Genomic DNA, 20,615 nt, shown 5'->3' with positions numbered 1-20,615 from the left:
ACAACCGTGTTGCAGCCGCCCAGGTAACTAGTCCAAGGACCAAGCTGCGGATGGCAGAGTGGAACATGGAAGGACATATGATTCCTTCCTCTTGAGGCAATAAATGAAGGGACATTGTAAACTCCCAGATACGTGAAATCATAATCATGCTCATACTCGTTAAGCAATTTTGAGCCAAAAGCATTTTAACTGATATGACAGTAGCTGCAAATTTCATTAAAAGTGTCGCTTATTTTACTTCCCTGAGATCTAATAAAGAACAAAAAAGGGACATACACAGATGACAGAAATCCTTGACATGGCATTAAATGTCATACTTCAAAGCACTCTACGTAGTATACATGGCTGTATAAGTGTGTATGTAGTATGTATGTAGTACATAAGAGATTAAAAGATGAAACTTGTATAGAAAAACCAGTACTTAAATCTATGATTAAAGTTTAACCCTTTGTAATTTCCCATGTCTTCCATGATGTTGGAAATAGTTTGTATTCCTTCTACAAAAGAACCACGTGATGCCCTTCCATATGTAACTTCTCAGTATTAAATATGTAACATTTTAATTTAGCTTGTTTTTTCTTTAGAAATTTGAAAATCCGCCTCTAAGCTCTAAGGAACGGGCATCAGAGAAAATTACGATGGGTAACTGGAAATGCCTTACCATTGAGCCACTGGGAGCTGTACTGCACAGTGTAGAAAGGAGAGGAGGTATCCACACTTCTGGAAATAATGGGAGCCTGTCTCCAGAAATGCTGGGCCTGCAAAGCATGGAGCTCCCTGGTCAACAGGAGGACGGCCACAGACTGTAGGGGACATCTCAGTCCCATTACTCAACTGCAGAACAGAAAGAGACCCAAAGTTAGTTCTCCGTGGAAACCCCTTTAATGATGCCGACAGTTTATAGGCACCGACATCTTAGTTTGGAGTATTTACAACAAGCTCTCCAGAGATCATGAAATAAATGAAAGACATTTTATACTCTGACTTTGACAGAAATAACAGTGTATAGTCCTGGATGGACAAGAGCCAATGAGCCCCTGTGTGTGTGTGTGTGTGTGTGTGTGTGTTTGCAGTCACTGGAATCCATGCCATTAAGCCGCACAGCATTGACAAAAACGAAGTCAATACACCATTTATGCAGATAAGATTATTGTTTATTTTTTTTAATGTGTAAATGATCATTATAGATTTTTCTTCCTAAATAAGCTGACTTAAATATTTACAGAAATTGGGACACCTGGGTGGCTCAGTCGGTCAAGCATCTGCCTTTGGCTCAGGTCAGGATCACACAAGGTCCTAGAATTGAGTCCCACATCGGGCTCCGTGCTCAGCAGGAAGCCTGCTTCTCCCTCTAACTGCAGCTCCCCCTGCTTGTATCCAACCCCCCCCTCTGAAAAATAAATAATAATAAAAATAAAATCTTTAAATATTAACAGAAGAACAAAATAAAGGATTGGTACAGATTATCTTCTCTTAAAATCAATCTCAAGTGGAGTAAATAGCCCCAAGTGATGTGTGCTATGTGACAGGATATGAGGGTATTTAGCATGACGGGACCCACATATTTCAGCAGACATCCCAATATCATGTAGGTATTTGTTGTGAATTCAGCATCCCAAATGCAACCAGTCGTTGAGCTTGGAAAACAATTTTTTGGGGGCAGGAAAATCTTTATTACTTACGTCACCAGTAGGTAATATGACATTGTGGTTACAGCTGAAAACTTCAGAACCAAACTCTCTGAGCTCATGCCTTGGATCTACCACTATGACATATGTTAATGGAAACAACTTACTTTCCTGGGCTTCTGTGTTTCTTTTGTAAAATGGGGCTAATGGAATTATCTGTGAGGTGACACACTTAGAGCACTTAAAACTGTGCTCGGAAAATAATGAGTGTCCCATAAGAGTTCGCTATTAATATAATTATTTATTTCTAATAATGAATATTAACTTGAAAATAATGAACAGAAAACAGTAGTTAATAAATAATAGTTGAGATTAGTTGAATAATCAGGAATTTTACAAAATTTCTTTATTATGTTTATTTCTAAAAATCAATTAGTACCATGAAGTTACTTCTCTAAAGCTGCTATAACAAACTACCACAAACTCAGTGGCTTAAACCACCAAAATTTACTGTCTCGTCGTTCTGGAAGCTAGGGTTCAAAGATAGAATCGTAGCCAGGGTTGGTTTCTTCTGAGGTCTATGAGGAAGAGTCTGTTCCCTGATCTTCTCCTGACTTCGGTGGTTTGTCAACAATCTGTGGTATTCCTTGGCTTATGGAAGCATCATTCTGATCTCCGTCTTCATCTTTTTTTTCTTTCTCTTTCTTTCTCTTTTTTTTTTTTCTTCTTTTTTTTGAAAGAGAGCATGAGCAGGGCAGAGGGAGAGAGAGACTCTTAAGCAGGCTCCACGCTCAGTGCAGAGCCAGACACGGGGCTCAATCTCAGGAATCAGAGATCACAACTTGAGTCGAAATCAAGAGTCAGTTGCTTAACTGATGGAGACACCCAGGCGCCCCTGACCTCTGCTTTCCTCTTAGCAGGGAGTTCTCCCTGGCTGCATGTCTGTCTCCAAGTTTCCACCTTTATTAGGGAATAATCTCCAAGCAAGATTATACTCTGAGGTGCTCTGGGTTAGGACTTCAACATACAGATTTTTATAGGACATGATTCAATCTGTAACAACTAGGAATTTGTACAATTCCATATTTGCTATGATAACTATAGGACCTCATTATTCTAATATGTGTACCCCTATATTATTTGTTATTCATAGGCTGCTTATCCAATTTGAAAACATTTTTTTCTTTTGAACTTGGCTGTTTGCTACATTAATACTTATTGGTACCTCACCAACTAAGTAAAACAGGAGAAAATCAGTCCACTTTAGGGCCAATTGATTCTTTAGTAAGTAGATTGAAAATTGCTAGTAAAAATTGAATTTGAAAATCAGGTTTAAACATAATTATCCATTCTAATGTTGTTCTGAAGATTATTCATAATCTAGCCTTGATTATAAATTATGAAATATTTATTCAAGTTGACAAGTGCTTTTTAAAATTAAGCAGCAACTCCTTTGTGCACAGATACACTTTTAAGCGTGGTATTTTAAACCGCTGTTTGGTTTATCCTTGAATTCATCAATGTTCTCCAAAGAAACAGAACCAGTAGGATGTCTGTACATGCTGAGGTTTATTTTTAAAGAATTCATTCACACAACTGTAGGGGCTGGCAAACACGAAATCCGCACAGCAGACTAACATTCTGCAGACTCACAGATGTGTTGATGTTGCAGTCTTAAGTTCAAAGGCAGAATTCCCTTTTCCTTCGGGACTTCAATCTTTTTCTCGCAAGACTTTCAACTGATTGCATGAGGCCCACCACTTAACGATTGTTAGTCTATTTTATTTAAACTCCATTGATTTAAATGTTAATGTCATCTAAAAAATAGTTTCACAATGATATCTAGACTGGTGTTTGACCAAAAACTGGTTACCATGGCCTAGCCATGTTAACACATAAAGTCAAGCGTCATACTCCTGTATTATTAAGTTCTGTTATGACTCAAGATAAAGACATACTGTGTGGTTCATATGGACAGGAGTAAAAGTGTTCGTTTCACAGGTTAAGTGATCACCATCCACCAAAAATGTCCATATCTAGTTTTGATACTCTTCTCCCCAAGATATAAACAGAATGTAACAGTGTGTATTTAGAAGAAACAAAGGAAATTAGTTAATAAATTTATCCAAATAATTAATATGATAGTATTTGACCATTAAATAATGCTATATTATGGTTTGGGGGAAAAATAACTGTTCATTGAACTGTCCCAGTGTCTCCAGTAAAGTGCTTCCATTAAATTTGATCAGTGGACAACATGGGGGCAATACATCAGTTCCATTTAATTCTCAATGTCTGTCTCCCATTTTGATGAATGTAGGTTAACAGTTATCAGCCTAGTTTATTTACAACCCTAAATTACCTTTATAATACAGGTGCACAATTTCTAGGCTAAATATTGTTTTTTAAAGCAGGACAAAAGAAGTCACATCTAGCCTCATCTCCTGGNTCTCCCATTTTGATGAATGTAGGTTAACAGTTATCAGCCTAGTTTATTTACAACCCTAAATTACCTTTATAAAACAGGTGCACAATTTCTAGGCTAAATATTGTTTTTTAAAGCAGGACAAAAGAAGTCACATCTAGCCTCATCTCCTGGAACTAGCCTGCATGCATTGAATCACGTGCTCCAGCCATGGCAAACCACTCTCCGTGGCCAAATGAGTCCTACATGCTGAATGCGGNTAACGCCGGGATCACGCCCTGAGCCGAAGGCAGACGCTTAACCGCTGTGCCACCCAGGCGCCCCTAAATATTGTTTTTTAAAGCAGGACGAAAGAAGTCACATCTAGCCTCATCTCCTGGAACTAGCCTGCATGCATTGAATCACGTGCTCCAGCCATGGCAAACCACTCTCCGTGGCCAAATGAGTCCTACATGCTGAATGCGGTCTGACATGTTCTCCCCTCACACCCATCGCCTCTCCTCCTTCCAAAACTCAGATCATAAATCACTCGTTGGTTATCCTGGTGTCCTAAATTCTTACTAGCATAATGTTTTGCATAAACCTCAGTATGAGTGTGCACATCACATTAAACTGTAACCAACCATACCCTTACCTACCTTTCATTGGGTTGTGCTGTTTCAGCTTGGCTAAGCTTGTGCATTTCCCAGAGTCCTGTTACTTGAGTAGCTCTTATGATATGTNACATGTTCTCCCCTCACACCCATCGCCTCTCCTCCTTCCAAAACTCAGATCATAAATCACTCGTTGGTTATCTTCTGATTATCCTGGTGTCCTAAATTCTTACTAGCATAATGTTTTGCATAAACCTCAGTATGAGTGTGCACATCACATTAAACTGTAACCAACTACCCTTACCTACCTTTCATTGGGTTGTGCTGTTTCAGCTTGGCTAAGCTTGTGCATTTCCCAGAGTCCTGTTACTTGAGTAGCTCTTATGATATACCTTGGAATAAAGGGCATTCAAAAGGAAGTTAAAATCCTTTGGGGCCTAGCTAACTAGGCTAAGTAAGGAGTAGAGTTAACTGGACACTTAAACATATCAGAATCTATTCCGTTTCCCACCCAGTGTCTTTTATTTTCTCTGCCTTGCTCTTTAAATAAAGAACCACAAAATTTTGTAAATGATCTTAGAGATCAACTAACATAACTTGCCTTGCCCCAGATTTTATTGATGAAAAATCAAACTCAAAAGCAAGGTGAAGTACAGTCATGACATAATAGAAAATCAGACATAAAAATAAAAATTATAATATTTACACTGTACTTACTTTCTTTGTGCTACCTTTTTCTAAGTATTTTATATATATTAAGTAATTTAATTCTGATGCACTGTACTACCATCTCCAAGGAAACTAAGGCTTGAGAGGGAAATTAACTTGTCATAAGTCACACGGTTGGCATGTGGTCAAAGTTCTTGATACAGGGTCTGACATAAATAGGAATTAAGTGCATAATTAATAACAGGTTTTTTTCCCCCTTTTCTTGCTCTTTCTCAATAGAACTATTTGATGGCAGAGGGACTAGAACTCCATTTGCCTAACTCCAGAGGCTTTCATACCCACAAACTCTCACTCTCGCCTTTCTTGCCTTCTCTTCCCAGGTCCCTCAATCTGACCACCATTAGACAATAAAGCATCCATATTTGACTAAATGCAAATAACTCCCTTTCTTTGACTTAAAAATCAGAAGCTTCCCTTGAGTCCATCCCAATAAGAACAGCTCACCTGAATTAAGTTCCTTTTTAGATCTTTGTATTTTATCCCCCCCAATTTCACATTAATAGAGAAATTCTTTTGATACTAGTTAAAATAATTTTCTGCACATTTCAATGGGTATAAATGCTAATTTATACATTTTAATAAATTTATATTTATTTTTTTAAGATTTTATTTATTTGTGAGAGAGAGCACACACAAGTGGGGGAGACGGAAAAGCAGGCTCCCTGCTAGACCTGCGGGGCTCCATCCCAGGACCCAGGATCATGACCTGAGCCGAAGGCAGACGCTTAACCCACTGAGGCACTCAGGTGCCCCAATAAATTTATATTTATGTAAAATCTCAAAATTATTATAGTCTATTATTATTTCTCACTATACACTCCCTTTCACTGGGGTCCAGCCACCAAATATATTTAGGTGGAATTGAATTGATACAAAAAAATAAACTAATCCTCTCACAGACAACAAAGCAACATTGTCTCTTTCATCAGAGATTCTAACATCTGTTATTGTGATAACTACATTCACCACCCACCATCATCCCTAAAAGAATACTGCAAGTGTTCAGCCAGGTCAGAGCCTGCACTTCCAGAAACTGCCAGCTTCCTTTTCCATGAAAGGGTTTACTTTCTTAACCATTGTCTTATAATTCAAGTACTCTGCCTCTTCATGACCTCTGCTTTAGATCATTATGGAGAAGAGGCAAAACATTGCTCATGTAAACACTTCCTAAACCCTAAAACAATAAAAATTCCAAATGTTTCTCTGGTCTTAGAAGTTATAACCAGCTTACCTTGAAACTAATGAAGAAAATAATATGTTTACCATAAAGTCAAATAGATGACATTTGATCAGCAAATATGAATTCAGGAATTTCAATAGTATTCTAGGCAGAAAACAATCAAAATGAGGGACTAGCATATTATCTAGTTTTCTAAACAAAATATGGATCTTGGTAGCAAGTAATTTAAGCAAGTACCAAGTTAAGTTTTTCTAAGTGTAATGATTCACTCGGAAACCTGTCTGGGCAAAAGTTTTTGTTTGGCAAATAGGAGAAACAACTTTCTGCTAGTGCATCCAAAATGGGTTTTGAGGGAATCTGTTTTCTACTGAAGTGAACATCTCTGAAACTTTATTGAGCTCTTCATTAGAAAAATTAAGGGATGTGTTTTATAGCACCTTTACACATGTTTATGATCAGAGGTAGGGTCTGATCAAGAAGCACCAGCACACTGCACTTTGGCTTATTAACTGTCGGCCTCAGGTTAGAAACTATCAACTGAGAGATGTTGCTCATCTTATTTTAAAAACTTGACTGTATATCCACTTTTTCAGCTCAGTAAAGTCTATAGAATGACACAATACCCTTTGTGATAAATTCTTCCAATTTTTCACTTTGCATTCCCAGTGCTGCACTAGCTTTCCTTTGGGGGTTTAATCATACTTTTTCCAATACAAAGATTGTAAGTATCCATGAATTCTTTTAAGCCAATTTTGGCATTCTGCTATCAGGCTTACTGACAAGTCACTTTAGGGATCCACAAGTAACAGAGTCAGGGTTTACAAAGCAGTCACCAAACCAGTATTCAAGTTTTTAGGACTCAGAATGAGATTATAAACACTAAAGATGTTACTCTCTAGAATGCCTTTTTCCTCCACTTCCATAACTTATACCAAAACTGCCATTGCAGAATATCAGGCACTTCCTCTGATGAAATGGTTTCTTTAAGGTCTACTGTAAAACATCTATCCATCTATGTGTTCATTCTCTGGTTCTCTCTATCCCAGTAGTGTACTTGCAAAAACAGTAGCACACCAACCAGATGAGCTCAATTCCATTTTCTGCCCTCCAACCTTCAGCAGCAGGTATGAAAAATTTGAGCCTGAAAGATGTTGTGTAGAAAAAAGAACCACAGGCAGAGCTGTTTTCTGTGAACATGATTCGTTGGTTGACTTTTTAGGGGCAGCCAGAAGTGGGCATGTGGCAGGACCAGATAAACTGAAAAGATTCCTCTACAATGATATCAAAATCATGCTGTTCTCATTTTCCCTTGAACAGTACCTGAAAGAAAGAAAAAAACAGAATATGGTTAAATGCTGGAAAAGACTCTAATTTGAGAACATGCCTCACTCAACAAAAATTATTTTGTTTATAAAATAAGGGTCTGTATCTAACAAATTAGCAGAATCTGCACTAAATTCTAAGCACTAGGACAGGACACCAGGAGCCCCACATCCTAAAGCCTAGAAAGATGCCTGGTACCTAATCATGATACTAACTTTCGAACACTCACAAGATGCCAGGCACAGGTCTAATGCAGTCCACGTACTAACAATTCTACATCCCACCCGCCCCCAAGTATACTACCGCCCTCATGTTCCATGTGACAACTGCAGCAGGAAGGGAAGAAGTCTGGCCACCCCACACAGGTAGCAGAGGAGTTCAAACTCCAGCTGTGTGTCTTTACAGCCCGTGCACTTCCTATTTGTTCAACAAAGCAGTTGTTGCTCAAGATCAAACGTCAGAAAAAAGGTGGCCATCTTTTTCTCTGGGTAGCGTGGTCAAATTGAGGGTAGGTCAAGGCAGGGGTGGCGCTCTGAGGTACTCTAGGAATTAGGGGTCGCGAAAAGAAGAAAGAAGAAGGAAGGAAGGAAGAAAAGAAAGGAGGAGAAGAAAGAAGGAAGGAGGAGGGGGGAAGGGAGGAGGAGAAGGAGGAGAAGGTCGGCCACAGCGAAAAGGTAAAAGAGAAGGCAAAGAAGGACCGCGCGTGGGGAAGCCGCAGCAGCTCGTCCCGCCCGAAGCTCCTGGGCAGGGGAGGGAAAGGCGAGAGGAGGCACCTCCCACCCCACAACGCGGCACCCAAGGGCACCTGAGTTCGCGCTCCAGGGCCACCTGAGGCCCCGCGGCAGAAGAAGCCACGCCATTCCCGAGTCCCGAAGTCTTGACAGCCGCTTTCCCGGGAACTTTGTGGCCCGGCGGCCGCTTAGGCACCGCCCACACGCAGAGCGCGCTGTGATTGGCTCCAGCTCCCCTCTGGGATAACGGGTCCGGGTTCTTATTGGTCCCGGGCGCCGAGTCGGCGTCCCGTGAGACTGTGCGCAGGCGCGGGAGCAGGGTCCTTGGTCCCCACGCTCTCCCGGAGGGTCTCGGGCCGCGTGCTCGCAGCTGGCGACCCGGCGTTAGCCGTTCCCTGACGGGCCGTCTCCGCTGCGGCCTGGGGTGGGCGAGGGCACTCGCCATCGCGCCGCCCCGCGTCCTTCCCTGCAGCGGCGCGGGCGGGCTGCACTGGAGGCTGGGGCCTGGGGCCTCCCGCCGCTCCCCGGGAGCGGGTCTCGGCCGCGTGGCGGCGTTGGCATCAGCGGCGCTGGCCCCGCAGGTTGCTGTGGCCCCCTCCGTGGGCGTCTCCGTCCCTCACACTTCCCTAGACTGGGGGGCGAGGGGACTCGTGGGGGTCGGGAAGGGGCGCGGCCCCGGGCGACATGCGGGGTGCTGCTCCCCCCTTCTCCGCCTGCCGGTGCCCTGTGGGTGCCTGGGATCCGTCTCTAAGAAACTGGGGCCTCAGACCTGCTTTGTAAGGTGGTGGTGGTCCTGAGGGGTTCCTCCTCCTCCAGGTTCTGCCTGGCGCCCAGGAAATGGTATAAGTCGTTAGCTGTGTAAGTTTTCACTATTAAATTTTCACAATAGTGGGTAATCACTGTATATTGCCCTTTCTGTATTATCGTTTGAGAGAGAAAGTGTCAATTCATTAAGCAAATATGTATCTGGGGCTGTTCACCAGGTGCTGCTCTGATGCCTAGGAACAGAATTGAATTAGGTGTATTTAGTGATTTTTGTTTTGTTTTTAATGTGGCGTTTAACATGTTTATTTTACAAATTACTTTCTTTAAGGCTAAATTTGCTTTTAGTCAGGTGTAATTGTCCAGAGGAACATAAACTTAGTTTTAACTCTTAGCTCAAAAGCCTAAATTACGTTTCGAGTTTCAGTTTAAGTCTTTCTTACAACTCATTCCTGACAGTTCCCCTAGATATAGACACTGTGATGTGTATGAAATTCTATGAATGAGTTTTATTTTAGTCTTGATAATCTGCTGTGGAAAAGCAGAATTGTTAGAGCGTATTTGAAATGTTTTTCAGCAGTAATAGACTCACTCTTGAAGGGTATAGGCAAATTCACCTGTGTAGTATGATTCCTTTGTTCAGCACTAGAATGGAAGATCCATCAAGAAACCTGCACATTTTAATTGATTTTTTTTTTCTTAAAAAGAACAACAGCAAGTCCATTTGGGGAGTACTGTGTTTCAGTTACTTTTCAACTGCATTTATCAGATAGTTGTTATTATGCCCATTTCAAAGATAAAGCATCTAAAACCAAGCCAGTTTGGTAGCTTGCTCAAAGTTAAATGTCTCATAAATGGCCCATTCTGGGATTCAAACCCATAGTCTGACTCTAGATTCTGACTTTGAATAACACTGTTTCTGAATTAGGGATTAATCTATTAACCCTGTTTAATGGTAAATATCCTCTCTATATTTTAAGTACATTCAGAGTTAATGCCATAACTCTAGTCAGAAGGCTCATTTAGTGTATCTCCAACAGAGCAGGTAGAGATTTACCCTTTCTAGAATTTTTATGCTAGAGTATGTCATACCTGTCTGCTTTTGTAAGTGAGGGGTCATTTTCCCATTTAACACATGGGAGCATTGTATAATCTTTGAGAGGCCAGAAGCATCTCAGAGAAAAAAATCTAGTTTTTACTTATTTATTTTTTATTGAAAAAAATTTTATTTGCATTTTTGTGTGGATAGTGCTACAGTCTTAAAGATTTGAGGGACTTGATGTCTTGCAAGTGTGTTTTTGTATAATCATCTTTATAAAAAGCTTTAACAATTTTTTTTCATTGCTATGTAGCAAGCATAGTCTCCTGACAATTTTTAAAACTTCCTTGAAGGAATGGCTACTTGTAGCCTTGTGTTTATGTCTTTTCTAGTGAGGAATTGTTTCTCTAGTCTTTGGAAGAGCTCACTTAGCTCAGGGTAAAATCTGGGTATGTGTTCATACAAACACTTTCATCAGAGGCCTTGCTCTTAATCAGGGCAACTCATCAAAATCTTCATGGGAGCCTTTATAGGTTATACATGTCTAAATCCTACCTTCCTAGAGAGTCTGATTCGGTACCTTTACTGAGGGACTGAAACCCCTTGCATTATTTTGATTAGGATTTGAGGTTGAGGACCAATGGTGTAATTTGTGCAGGGAATTTGCCTCATGCTCTTTTCTTGCTAATCATGTGACTTCAAATCCATGCTTAATTTTGCAAGTCATGTAATTATTAACAAGATATTTGGCTCATGAGAGATCATTGGAATGGGACCTAAGATTGCTTATGAATGTACAAGTTTATTACCAAAGAAGCTAGTGGAAAAATACCCTGAAGGAGAGAGAGAGAGCGGTAGTAAATTTGGGCTTGAACGTAGATGCACGTATCCTCCTGTGGTGGTCTGGTGGCCCACCTGCACTGTTGCCCAGTAAGCCTTTGCAAAAGTTACTGCCCAAGGGCACATAGGACCTATAGCAGTTTCATGTTCTGCATTGAGCTACTGTCTTTGGACTTCTGCGTTGTACGGTTTCAGACATTTCCAGCTACAACAGCTAGCAGAAGCTTGTATACCACAAAATGATCTGTGAGCCACGAACTTACCCATGGTACTTCAAAACTTAGCCCATCGAAACTTCTACAACATGGAGGCCAGGAGAAAAATGTTTCAGAGAGGAGGACAGTGGTCAGCTGGGCTGAATGCTGTCCAGAAATTGGATTTGGTAACTTGAAGGCGCTGGTGACCTTGGACAGGCCAGTTTTAGTGGAGGAGGGGTATATGTCAGAGGGGTTGAGGAGAAGGTGAATCATACAAAAAGCTTTTCAAAGTACTTTTATAAGAGGTGCCAGGTTAAAATCAAATCCATTTCTTCATTGCATACAAAATGCCGGGCACTGTTAGGATGTTGTAGGATACAAGGATACGCATGATTTGTGCCCTACCCCCAGGGAGGAAGGTCACAAAAATACTTAGGACAGTGTTTTTTAAGGGGCTGCTGGAGTGCACAGTAGGGACCCTTCACCCTGTCTTGTCAGTTAAATGAGTTAAGACATGTAAAACCACTAAGAAAAGGGCCACACATTGGGGCACCTGGGTGCCTCAGTCAGTGAAGCGTCTCACTCTTATTTCAGCTCAGGTTATGATCTCAGGGTCATGAGATTGAGCCCCATGTTGGGCTCCATGCACAGCACCAAATCTGCTTGGGATTCTCTTCCTTTCCCTCTGTCCCGCCTCCCATCACTCACACTCGCCCTCTCTGTCTCTGGAAAAAAAAAAAAAAAGGCCAGGCACATAGTAAGTCCCCAATGTCTCTATTAAGAGTAATAGCAACATTTACATAGCACATATGCTGTATTAAACATAATTTAACTCATTAAATCTTTACACTGGTGACTAGTATTACTCCCATTTACAGATGAAGAAACTGAGGCATAGAGACTATTGTGCCAAAGGTCTCAGGGCTCTTAACTTGGCCAAGCCAGTAGATCTGTGCAGTCTGGTTTCTGTTTGTGTAACAGAACTGCTAAGCAGCACCCCTCCTGTTTCCCTGTGAGAGAGTGTGGGCTGTGTGCAAATGTAATCACTGATGGCTTTTCCAAGCCATGTATCAAGCTGAGAGCTAAAGCCGGGAAATATTCCAAGCCAAGGGGCAAGAGTGAAAAAGCATTAAAGGTGTAAAAAAGCCTGATACTTTGAAGATGAGTAAGTCCCCAATGTGCCTGAGAGATGAGAGAAGGGAATGGGAGCCAGAGCGGAGCTGACTGGTTAACACTATCCAGGTCTGAAAGTCCTTAGACTCCTATTAAAGAAATGAGGTTTCACCCCAGGGCCAGTAAGTGGGAAGTTTTTGAAAGACTTTAAGTATGGGCAGGACTTAATCAGCTGTGCATTTTAGAACCTTCTCTGCAGGCCTAAGGGTGTGGGGGAGGAGGAATGGAGGGAGCAGATAGGAAATGATGCATTTCCCAAAGAAGGCCTGGAAAGAACTCTAGTGGTGATCTTGGAGTCAACGCAAGAGAGAGAGTTCAATGAATTAAGGAGGATTTGGTCAAGTAAAAATCCTTGCATCCTCAAATATTCCTTTCTTTTCTTCTCTAGAGATGATAAATAGCCGTGGATTTAAATAATGGATAGTCGGAGCTGGAAAACTAGGAGTACTGCAAAAGCTGACTACTTAAAGCAAAATGAATCAGGCCTAATCTTCAGGACATGAGGTCAGAAATCCAAAAATTAAAGGAAGAAAAGAGGACTTTTTGGCTCAAAACTCTGAAACCCTATTTTTCTGAAGCTAAGACTTGGTCTTGTATGTATTTGTCTGGAGACAGGGTTGGTCAACACTGAATGACAAAAAAGAAACCCCGATCTTNCCCCCCCCGCCTGCCCCAACCAACTGCCCTGTTGCTTCTAGGCCCCTGAGCTAAGACAGCTCTCACTACTCTGTTAGCACCTGCCCAGGGCTGCATGTATATCCTGGACGACTTGGCAGAGTTCTTGACCAATTCACAGGGAATCCGTATCCATATCTATTCGTGTAAAGGCTTCCTGATATAACATAGTACCAGTATTGACCGGGTAGGTACTTAACTCTTATGAACTTAACTACCAAAATTATTTTAGTAACTTAAAAATAATTTAGAATTCTTAGGAGAAATCCCCTTCATAATAGATTGAATTTTGGATTACTGCATTTAAATGCACATGCACAGCATAGCAGATTGTATTTTAATATAACTTTTTCGAATAATTATTATCAGAGCTATGTTTCTGATAATATTTTNATAATTATTATCAGAGCTATGTTTCTGATAATATTTTATTTATTTATTTTTTTAAAAGATTTTATTTATTTGACAGAAAGAGAGCACAAGCAAGGGGAGTGGCAGGCAGAGGGAGAGGGAGAAGCAATATTTTATTTATTTATTTTTTTTTAAAGATTTTATTTATTTGACAGAAAGAGAGCACAAGCAAGGGGAGTGGCAGGCAGAGGGAGAGGGAGAAGCAGGCTCCCTGCAGAGCAGGGAGCCCAATGTGGGACCAGATCCTAGGACCCTGGGATCATGACCTGAGCCAATGCAGATACTTAACCGATTGAAACTCCCAGGAGCCCCTATGATAATATTTTAAAGTACTTATAAAGTTCGTGTTTTATGAGGCTGGAAATGTAGAGTGTATTTTGAAATTTGGTTGTGATTTTTTTTTTTAACATTCACTTTTAACATTGATTTTGGTTGATGAGACTGACATTGTCAAATTTCACACTTTATACTATTTTAGGGCAGGTATGAAACAATGCACATATGCTCGGTAATAAATGGATTTTCTTATATTGACTACTTAAAACACCGTTTACAGCGGATGGGGTAAGTCTTGTGTGTGTATTCCAGCAAAGAAACTGATGCATCGAAAAATTAACTTGTCTCAGTGCACAGCACCGTTTATGGAAGAAGGGGAAACACAAATTTAGGGTTTAGTCCCACTCCACTGGACCGTGCTGCCTGTGGGAACAGGTTACCTGGGAGTTCCTGCTACTTAAGGACTAGGGGTTATGAATGGTCTCCAAGCCTACTGGTATTCAAAATACCCTCACTTCATTTCTTCCTGAAATGAAAACAATTATATGTAATATCTTCTTACCAATAAGTGTAAGAAATAATAATGTTTGTAAAATGTTTATAGGATTTATTTCAAAGGGCTATTTTAAAAACACTAATTGTTTAAATGAACTCTTTTTTCCAGGAGTCCTGGAAGTCATGTTTAGAGCCCTGCTCATTATCTATCAATGCTAAATTTTTAAATAGGTAATAGGAGAGCAATAGAATCCATGTGGAAAAGCAGTGAGTGGGGAGGCTGGCGATGTCGGTTAGTGTTGATCAAGGATGTGCTCTCGTCAGCCTTTTGAATTATTTTATTCTAATTCTAAGGATGAATTCTAAATTCTAATACTGATGCCTGTATGTTACTGAAGGGTGTAAAGAGCAGTGAGGTTACATGATCTGTAGGGCTGTTAATCAAGGAAAGATGGCAGTTACTACTTGAACCAAGGAGTGTTGGCGGTTGGAGGACAGAGGGAGGAAGGGGCAGATTTTTGAGATAATTAGTTATTCCTATCAGAATATCTAATTTAAAAATTTGGAGTTTCAAGCCCCACATTGGATTCCATGCTGGGCATGGGGCCTACTTAAATTAACAAAAAACCTACACAAAACAAAACAAACAAAAAATCAAATCCTTTGGTGGGAGAGACTCTAAAAAAACAATTGGTGTAGCTGTTCTCTAGACACAAATCGCAGGCAGGACATATTTTGTCAGAATCATAAATATGGTCTCCAGATATCCATATGGCTTCTTTCCTTATTAAGTTTCCAGTCAGATTTCACTGTGTCAGAGAAGACTCCCTTGAACACCAGTGATGGAGATGTTGATGGCTCATGGGATACCCATGTGCTCCCCTCAGGTTCTCAGCGCCCTTGCAGTAGGAGGGACTGCAACACTAGCCCGGCCAATTGGACACGGACACGTAAGGGCCACACATGACCCTCCAGTTGGCATCTCCCACTGCACAAGCTGTGGGGTGACCATGGAGATAACCCATCCCAGAGGGTATGGCCTCCATGTATCTGTGTCCCTGAGCGACCTGGTAGAGCAGAGCCCAGTGCTGACCTGTGGTGGACAGATAGTGTGAGTAAGGAATAAACTTCCGTCCTGCTGAGCTGCTGAGCTTCAGGAGTTAATTTGTCCACACAACATACCCAACCCCAGCTAACACAAGGTTCTGTGAGCAGCCCCACCCCCTTGCCCCTGTCCGTCCCCTTACCCTACTGCAGTTTCCCGTGTTGTACTCATCAGCACCTGGCATGTGTTCCCCAGTCTTCCTGCATCACCTCCCCACCCCCACAGACACACACACCACACCTGCAGCTCCCGGCCAGGCCAAAATCAATGTTGCAGGAATACAGCAGCGACTGATCTTTGCACTTTAATAGAAACAAGGAAATACTGCATCAAGTTTTATCTGTATTTTGACAATTCTCATTTAGGGTGAGTTTATACTTTTGGAAACTGGCTTTGTGTGTTTTAAGATGATGAACATAAAGTATTATTTAGCAGAAATGTCTTTGTTAACATCCTTGAGTTTGTGGCAAGTATGTAGCATCATGTATGAAAAACAGCACAGGGATGTCCTTGGCCAGATGTCGTCTGCATTACACTGAACTCTGAGGACTCTAAGGGAGATTCTTGCAGAGAGGTGAAAATGGGATTTCTTGTTCTGCTGAAGAGCTGTTCCAGGTGTTACTTACTCCACCCCCTATCTTTGGCCCTCCCCTAACCCTGGAAGTTACCTCTAGTCCCTTCTATGAGGACTTTCAGAATAAGAGATTTATGCGTATACCGGGATGCATGGGGAGGAACTGAAGGACAAGTTAACAGTGATTTAAGTGAAAATGTCCAAGGAAACAATATTAAATGATCATCGAGCACTTACATTTTTATAACTTCCTGTGGCCATCTCAGCAGCATCATATTTGAAGATTTTGCGGATGGCCTTTGTCTAAGGCTCACTGGTCTTGAGATGGATGAAGCTGCCTGACTGAATGGTGAATGTGTTGGAAGCACAGCAACTGTGGACAAACAAAGCATATAGCAAGTACTTTGATTCTTTCTATGTGACAACATAACATTTTTATTTAAGTTTTAAGACAGTATGAACTGCAAGTTGTAAATTTTTGTTTGGAAAGTACAAATTTTCATTCACATGTGAAATATTTTTCTAAAAAATATTTTTCTGAATTTGAATAAAAACTTATAAGTTGAAACTTTTTCCTTTTTGTTATTTTAAATACTAATGAATGAATCAAAAAAATAATGATTATTACCAATTATTACATAATTATACTCTTGCTGTTCATTGAAAGGGGTGTTAAATGACAAGCTTCTGGGGACCAGATCTGACAGATTTTTGGTGAAGAGGTTTGGGGAAGGAGGGAGTTGCAGGTGAGCCTGAGATGGCCAGTTGGATTAAAGAACGTGGTGCACTGGAGAACAATGGAGTGTTTCTTTCTTTTTTTTTTTTTTTAATTATGTTATGTTAGTCACCATACAGTACATCCTTAGTTTTTGATGTAGTGTTCCATGATTCATTATTTGCATATAACACCCACTGCTCCGTGTAATATGTGCCCTCCTTAATACCCATCACCAGGCTACCCCATCCTTCCACCCCTCTCCCCTCTGAAACCCTCAGATTGTTTCCCAGAGTCCATAGTCTGTCATGGTTCGTCTCCCCCTCTTTCCCCCCCTTCATTTTTCGCTTCCTTCTCCTCATGTCCTCCCTGCTATTCCTTATGTTCCACAAATAGTTGTCTTTCTCTGCTTGACTTATNCTGCTCCGTGTAATATGTGCCCTCCTTAATACCCATCACCAGGCTACCCCATCCTTCCACCCCTCTCCTGTCTGAAACCCTCAGATTGTTTCCCAGAGTACATAGTCTGTCATGGTTCGTCGCCCCCTCTTTCCCCCCCTTCATTTTTCCCTTCCTTCTCCTCATGTCCTCCCTGCTATTCCTTATGTTCCACAAATAGTTGTCTTTCTCTGCTTGACTTATTTCACTGAGCATAATCCCCTCCAGTTCCATCCATGTCGATGCAAATGATGGGTAATCATCCTTTCTGATGGCTGAGTAATATCCCATTGTCTATATGGCCACACATTATCCATTTGTCTGTTGAAGGGCATCTCAGAGTGTTTCACAGGGAATGTAGGTGGCAATGGCTCCGTCACTGTTGATAGGTAAAGTAAGAGACACACGGGGAGGTACATGTGGGACTTAACAATCTGCAGGCCTTGGGGGCTGAGGAGCCGTTTCCATGGAGTGGTGGGCACAGAGCCCTCCTAGAGTGTTTTTAAAAGGGATGTGGTAGGAGAATGGGGGTCCCTCAATACTGTAGGTCACCCCATAGGCTTGAGTGCAGGAAGTCAAGTTCAAGACACTGAAAATCAAGAAACAGAGCTTGATAAAAGAATAATGAAATACAGCAAGTAGAAGGAAGGAAATAATGAGGAAAATTAGGCAATGAGAGTAGAAAACAATTTGAGGTTAATCAATACAACCCAAATCTGTGTTCTTTGAAATGATTGGTGGAGACATGAAGAAAAAGAGGAGCAGTAACATGATCAAAAAGGGTGGGCATAACTATAGATACAAGAATTGGTTTTATACCTAGAAGAATATGCATTGCTTGATATGATTTCTTGGCCCCGTTTCCACATCTTCATGATACAGATCCTGGGAGGGGCAGCAAGGCATGATGGTTAAAGCCATAGGCTCTGGAGCATGTGGACATACACATCAAAGTAACTTACTACCTCAGAACCATAAAAGCAAATAATATAAATGAGTTTAAAATACTTCAACTCATATGGTAAAGTCCCCACTCGAATAGGAACGTTCACACAAATGCTTATAAAAGTCCTGTTGCGAATATATGCTGATGTTAAATCAATTCCAGATTTTCACACATATTTATTTAACGCTAGCATTATCCAAATACTGTCTTTGACATCCCATATATTTTCATGACTAGAGGATTTGATGGGTTTTCTCAAGATAGGAAATATTTTGAAAGAATTTGTCAGAGCAAGACAACGTTAAAGTAGATGAATTTATGTCTGACTAATCCATCTTTAGCACCGCAACAGTGTGATCTCATTAGTATTATCGTGGCAAAGCCAGAGAAGCAAAGACCCAGCTCAGATTCTGGAAGGGGGTGCAGCTGCTGATGTTTGCCTGGTTTACGCAGCTCATCAACGCCCCTGACCAAGGAAGCTAAAACACTGTGCTCAGTGTTTATGTGGAAAACTCACCAAAACAGCCCCTGATGTCAGGAACTGATCTGAAGTTCATAATTAGACCTCAGTGTTGTTACAAGCTAGTCTGACGCCCAAGTCTAGACTGTGGTGTTCTCCCCTTGGACATGGACGATCACAGAGAGTATCAACAAGGTCACTGTGTGACAGGAACCACCAAACACAGCTCTCACTCACTGAAAGGGTATCGAGGACTCTGCCGGTTACAGCTTTTCTTCACACTAGTGTACCCTCCCAAGAGACAGGATTTGTTGAGATACCAAGTTATAGAATCACCCCAGCTTTGTGACACCATCCAATCTAGGGCAAACTCCATTTCCTTAGATGCCACAACCAAAGCTCCAATCCTCTAATAAGTTCTTTCTTATACCCTTCTACTGGGAGAGTCCCATACCTCCCTATGATGTACATTCTGCCTCATTACATGGAGCAATAAATTCAACGTGTTTATATATAGGTGTATTTCTGGTGGGCTTTGGCTCAAGGACATGGACTGTGTATATCATCTACTGAATCTTTTTTTAAATTTTTATTATTACATTGAGTTAACTAACATATACCACATCATTAGTTTTCGATGTAGTGTTCAATGAGTCATTAATTGCGTATAACATCCAGTGCGCATCACAACAGGTTATCTACTGAATCTTTACAGCAGTTCTGTGATTGGTTATTATTCTCATTCTCCAGATAAGGAATCTTAAGCTCAGAAAAGTTAAGTATCTTGGTCAAGTTCACGTGGGTAGTAAATGACACGGCCAGGCTTCAGAGTTAGTTCTGCTGTGCTCCTAATCCTATGATATTTACAACATAAGATTTTAAAATCACTGTAATATATGGTATTTTATAAATGCAAAATATTAAATGCTCCGTATATGTAAATTCTGGAACATAATAAAATGAGCACCCATGAGGTCACTAGCCAACTTCAGAACAGGGAGGGCATTAGATATATCACTGTGGCCATTTTGAGGCTCTTTCTTATCCCAACCCCCTCTTTCATCCCCCACAGGAAATCAGTAACCTGAGTATTATGTTTATCATTATCTTCCCTCTTTTCTTTCTTTCATAATTTTGAAGACTTTTAAGGTTTATGGAAAAGTTGCAGGTACAGCACAAAGAATTTTCTTCTGAATCATTTGAGAATTTTACCAACCTGATGGGTCATTAGTGTGTATTTCCTACAAACAAGAACACTCTCCTGCCTGACTGCAATGCAACCATCAAAATCATGAAATTAATGTTGACCCCTTACTACCTTCTCATCCTCAATCTCCATTTCTTCTTTATAAATTGTTCCAATAATGCCCTTGATAGTGAAAGGGATCAGTTCAGAATCTTACATTGCCCTTGGTTGTCATGGCTCTTTAGTCTCTCCTTTGGTCTAGAATATTTCCATGATTTTTCCTTGACTTTCATGAGGATGGTTTTGAAGATTGCAGAGCAGTTATTTTGTAGACCTTTGCTCAAGTTCAGTTGGACATTCCCTGGAGATTAAGTTCAAGTTATGTATCTTTGACGGGAATATCACAAAATGATTACTGTATTCTTGTTGCGTTCAATCAGGTAGCGAGCAATTTCAATTTGTTCCGGTACTGATAATGTTCACGTTGATCACTTGATCAAGGTGGAGAGCAAGCGATCAGGCTTCTCCACTGTAAAGTTACTTGTTTCCCTTGGTAATGAGGAAATGTTTTGTGGTGAAGTTCTCTGAAACTGTGTATGTATCACCATGATTCTTTTGGCCCTTCTTTGTTTTGGGGCCCAGGATGTTCCGAACTCATCTTGTATTGGTTCCCCACCCCTGTCTAGGAACTGGCCATTTCTCTAGGGAACCCCA

At 40.9% G+C, this 20,615-nt stretch overlaps 1 protein-coding gene across 1 annotated transcript in view; it reads right to left on the bottom strand.

The window, feature by feature from the left end:
* The window catches only part of LOC109491323 (A disintegrin and metalloproteinase with thrombospondin motifs 1-like), a 135,076-nt gene extending 126,310 nt beyond the window's left edge, over nucleotides 1-8,766 (bottom strand). The window contains exons 1-2 of the mRNA XM_034655697.1: nucleotides 8,684-8,766; nucleotides 662-834 (exon numbers count right to left, since the gene is read on the bottom strand). The gene's annotated coding sequence lies outside the window, so the exon portion shown is untranslated. The remainder of the gene's footprint in view (nucleotides 1-661; nucleotides 835-8,683) is intronic.
* Nucleotides 8,767-20,615: the final 11,849 nt, after the last annotated feature.

The sequence above is a fragment of the Ailuropoda melanoleuca genome, chromosome 3 (genome assembly GCF_002007445.2).
Source record: "Ailuropoda melanoleuca isolate Jingjing chromosome 3, ASM200744v2, whole genome shotgun sequence".
NCBI classification, from domain to species: Eukaryota; Metazoa; Chordata; class Mammalia; order Carnivora; family Ursidae; genus Ailuropoda; species Ailuropoda melanoleuca.
This window is presented reverse-complemented; position numbering and strand designations above follow the sequence as displayed.